The sequence below is a fragment of the Mandrillus leucophaeus genome, unplaced genomic scaffold (assembly GCF_000951045.1).
Source record: "Mandrillus leucophaeus isolate KB7577 unplaced genomic scaffold, Mleu.le_1.0 Scaffold123, whole genome shotgun sequence".
Lineage (NCBI taxonomy): Eukaryota > Metazoa > Chordata > Mammalia > Primates > Cercopithecidae > Mandrillus > Mandrillus leucophaeus.
In genome coordinates, this window is record NW_012100654.1 from 1,293,662 (window position 1) to 1,298,832 (window position 5,171).

At 43.7% G+C, this 5,171-nt stretch overlaps 1 pseudogene; it reads right to left on the reverse strand.

The window, feature by feature from the left end:
- The window catches only part of LOC105533224, an 85,290-nt pseudogene extending 81,217 nt beyond the window's left edge, over nucleotides 1–4,073 (reverse strand).
- Nucleotides 4,074–5,171: the final 1,098 nt, after the last annotated feature.

The following is a 5,171-nucleotide window of genomic DNA, read 5'->3' on the forward strand; positions in this document are numbered from 1 at the left end:
GGCAACCTACAGAATGGGAGAAAATTTTTGCAATCTACTCATCTGACAAAGGGCTAATATTCAGAACCTACAAAGAACTCAAACAAATTTACAAGAAAAAAACAACCCCGTCAAAAAGTGGGCAAAGGATATTATTTCATTTTTAAAAGTATTAAACTATGCTAACTTCTTTTTAACCACACATAACATTTAGGACCCAGAGCCCAAGGCATCTAGCCACCTGGTGGAAGAGTATACCACCTGTGGGATTTGGAATCGATGAGAATATACATTAATTGAAAATTGATTCTGCAGTCAAAATATGAAATCATAGAACATTAGAATTGTTGGAAATATTAAAGATTACATAATTTTTCTTCTAATAAAACCCAACATCTTTTTATATACAGTATTTTAGTTGAATACCTCCAATGACAGGGAGCTCATGATCTGGCCTGACAGGCTATTTTGTCATTCATTCTTGTTAGTTAGAATGCTTTTTCTTTTTATTTGTTTATTTTTTGATGAAGTTTCGCTCTTGTTCCAGGCTGGAGTGCAATGGCATGATCTCGGCTCACTGCAACCTCTACCTCCCTGGTTCAAAGGATTCTCCTGCTTCAGCCTCCCGAGTAGTTGGGATTACAGGCATGCGCCACCATGCCTGGGTAATTTCGTATTTTTAGTTTAGACAGGGTTCTCCATGTTGGTCAGGCTGGTGTCGAACTCCCGACCTCAGGTGATCTACCTGCTTTGAACTCTTAAAGTGCTGGTATTACAGGCATGAGCCACCGCGCCCAGCCTATTTACTTTTTAATAGAAAATATCACTTGTATTTATTTGTCTTCATGTTTACCTCTGGAGAAACTCATAAGTTTAGTGATTCATCTACATAATAAGCCTTCAAATATTTGAAGGAATGTGTTCGTTTCCCCCATAATCTTTTTGTCTTCTGGTTAAACAGTTGTAGTTCCATATTTATTATTCTGATGTCATGCGTTTTCAGAATCCCCATAGCATTTCTTTCCTCTAGTTGCATTGTATCTTGCCAATGTTCCTGCTGCCAGAATTGGATCCAACCCGGTGTTCCAGACATGATCAGCTTAGTGAACTCTAGTACCTGCAGGCTGTCTGAACACTGAACTTCTAACACATTCTGTATAGTATGAGTTAGCTTTCTGTAGCATTTCCACAGTGCTGACTCCTCTTAGGTTTGTGGTAACTGAAAGCCCAAGAATTTGTATCTTTTCCGCATTGTAAAACTTTTTTTTTTTAAAGCTGAAAGCAAGGCAAAAAGAAAGCTTAATTACACAAGTTGAACACAAATACATTCTGAATTTCAGAGGTTACTCGTAAAGCCAAAGCCCTTTTGAACTCCATATCAATTCAGTTTCTCTTTGGAGGTAGATCCTGGTATTAGTTATTAGGGGTCCTTCCAGACCTTTCTGTGCATTTACATAGATAGATAGATATCAGCAGAAATGTGTAAATTGTGTATGTGTGTTTGAGGTTAACATATCATTTTGCAAGTTTTCTCCTTGCAACATGTCCTGGAAATCTTCTGCATAATATATTTCACAGTGTAGATATTCTGTAGTTTTCTTAGCAATTCTTCGATTATTTCTGGTTTTTAAAATCATCATAAGCAGCGTCTCCTTGTACGCATGTACAAGTGCTTCTCTAGGGTAGATACAAAAAACTGGGTGAGTGATACATACATGTTTATTTTAAAATGTAGATCTCAGACATGAAATTTGCCCTTGTTAATTTTGACCTAGTGTTCGAATCTGCCCAGATAATTTTACATCTTGATTTTGGTCATCTATTATAATATTAAGCCCTCTATACCAGTTTTGCATCATCTGCCCATAGTATAAGCGTATCTTTGATCTCCTGATCTAAGGAAATGATTGTTTTAAAAGTCAAACACGACAATCAAGGGACGAGCTCTGTGACCATTACCAGAGACCTGCATTCCACCTAAAGCTCACTCTATTCTCCTAACAAACACTTTGGTCCATGCAGTTTATCTACAGCAATTCTACCCAACTATACACTCATCCCATTCATTTTTTACCATCTTATATGCAAGAATTTCATGGAGGACATTTGTAAAAGGCTTCGCAGAAATCCAGACTCACCTTCTATGACATTCTCCTATCTACTGTAACGGGACTGTCATGGAGGGAAATGAGAACACCACACATTGCTCCTGGGCAAGTGCTATTTTTATTTATTTATTTATTTATTTATTTATTTATTTATTTTTTTTTTTTTTTTTTTGGAGGTGGAGTCTAGCTCTGTTACCTAGGCTGGAGTGCAGTGGTGCGATCTCGGCTCACTGCAAGCTCCGCCTCCCGGGATCACGCCATTCTCCTGCCTCAGCCTCCCGAGTAGCTGGGACTACAGGCACCCGCCACTATGCCTGGCTAATTTTTTTGTATTTTGAGTAGAGACAGGGTTTCACCGTGTTAGCCAGGATGGTGTCGATCTCCTGACCACCCGTCTCGGCCTCCCAAAGAGCTGGGATTACAGGCGTGAGCCATCATACCTGGCCACATGTGTTATTTAAATAGATCCTAGTAACACTTGAATGAGCAATGTGTTTATGTACCTCCATGCAAGAGTGTATTCAGTCTCAAAGATATCAAGAAAAAATCAGCTGTCCCCTCCCAGTTGCCTGTCTTACCTATATGTTCTCAGTCTAGTTGCTCTCCCAGGGAAACTGTCTGATGGCTGAGACATAGCTGCTTTAATGACAAGCTCACGGGTTATATTTCCAATGTTATTCAGGCTAATTTGTCCCACCCCATCATAACATAACAGAGGTAAAGGGTCTGGGCACAGTGGCTCATGACTGTAATCCCAGCTCTTTGGGAGGCCAAAGCAGGCAGATTGCTTGAACCCAGGAGTTCAAGACCAGGCTAGGCAACATAGGGAGACTATGTCTCTACTAAAAATACAAAATCAGCTGGATATGGTGGCAAACACCTGTAGTCCAGCTACTCAGGAGGCCGAGGTAGTAGGATCCCTTGAGCCTGAAAGTGAGCCAAGATCAAGCCACTGCACACCATTTGGGCAACAGAGTGAGACCCTGTCTTCTCTTTCCAGATCTACTAAGAGAAGACCCACTCCACCTCTCAGAATGCCCTACTCCCTGTGGAGGGACCTGCTCAAGTGTTAACTGATAGACAAGGCTTTAAGATAAGCTTTCTCCCTAACAAAACACCGGGCTCTTGAAGTCTTGGTGAGTGAAGGGACAGAGGGTGGGGCTGATTTTTTGAGACAACGCACTCTCCTGTATTGAAGCAAGACAGGCCCATTTCAAGGTCTGCTTCCACCACTGCAGGGAAAATACCAGAAACCTGGCAAGGCTAGAGGCACCATCAGTTTTTCAACCTTTAACAAAATTTCAACTGTTAACAAAATTGAGGAGTGAATAGTCTTTAGTATTTTCTGTTGATAGACAAATTCTTAGCTGCCACCAGTATTCTGACAAAATAATAGGAATTAACTAAGAGGTCATATAGCACAGTGGTCTAGGCATGGGAACTCAGCTGAGTTCAAACAGTTTGAACTGAGTTCAAAAACCAGCTCTGTTACCCCCAGCACCTTGCATTGGACAAGGTACATAACTTCTCTGTTAGGCGGACAGTACAGTCATAGTTGGGAGGATTCAATGCGTGAAAAGTGTAAGAGGCCTAAGAGAGTGTCTAGCATGTAGTGTTCGACAGATGTCAGCTATTCTTTAAACACAATTTAAAAATATTTAGAAGATGTCTTGCAGTTTGATTTGGGGCTCTCTCTGGAATCCCTTCCCACCTCTCCTGGTCTCTCTCCTCTCCATGTGCAGCCCTCCTTGGATCATTTCTTCTGCTGCTGCTCTGGATCTGAATTGTTCCCTCTGGAATGGTTTCCATGGGAAGGGAGGCTGGAGTGGCTAGGATCTCTAGGGTCTTTACCACTCAGGGACCAGCAGGGAAAACATACTACAGGCACTCAGGGCATGGCCTGGTGAGGCAGCTCTTGGGGGCACTCACCGTGGAAGGGCTCTGGCAGGGCTGTTCTGTAGCATCAGTGACACCTGGCAACTGCATTCGCCAACCCGGCTCCTGATTCCAAAGATCAAGAGGCCCTCTGGGCAAAGGGCCTGTTCAGTGTGGACTTGATCACAGGCTGCTGGCCACCAGGGAAGATAGAAGTCGCCGACTTGGCTGTGACATTCACCCCAGCCTTAGATTTAGGGCAGGACCCTCTCACTCTGTGGTCGCCCTTTATTTTCTCAGCTCTTATTTAAAAAGAAGAAGAAAACAGAATCTCTGGACAACAGCTAAGGCAGGCATCCAGAAGTAGGAATACTTTTCTGTAAGTATATAATGTAATCATTCAATCAATCAGTCACTCAACCAATAAAAGGGGAAGGAGAAAGGCTAACCCTGCTGGGGACCATGATAGAGCAGCTGGGTCTAGACAGATAGGCCCTGGTGGTGGGCCTGCCCAGTGACCTTGACTCTGACTCCATGATCCCTTAACACAGAGGTAGTTCCTTTCCCTCTCCTTCCCAGGAATGGAAGCACCTCCACCCCCACTCATTGATAATGCTCTCAGATCAGAACTTCTTGTGTTAAAAACCCAACAAGTGTTTTCCTACATGAGTGGCCCTTTCTCTTCTCCCTTCAGGTGGGAGGGCTCAGGTTTTTTCGTGTCCATGAACCTGGTCAGTCTCCCGCTGATGCACAGAGGCTCAGGCCCTCTGCTCAGGGGAGGGGCTGTACCCTGCCTGGCTGCAGTGCAGTGCATTTGCAGCAGATTGTCCCTCCAACCCCATAAGGCTGCCACCTGCTGGCATTTCTGAGCTTTGACCGGCCAAGAAGGTTCTGCTCAGGCTAGGGGAAGGGGTGGAGGCAGGTCTGTGAGCCAGAGATGACTAGTGATGGTTATAACAATTGCATTTCATACAGCACCCTCCAGCTTTCATGACACCCACACACAGTTCTTTCTTGATACCCACAGCATGCCAGAGAGGTATAGAGTACTGCCATGCCCAATTTAAAGATAAGGAAAGGGGCTCTGGGGTGGGACCCTCAGGGTCTCTGACAACAGTGCTCCCACTCATGCCCCTGGATGTGGCCGTCTCACTAGCACTCAGACACAATAGCAGATGTGCCAAGCTCTGTGACAGATTCTTTACATGA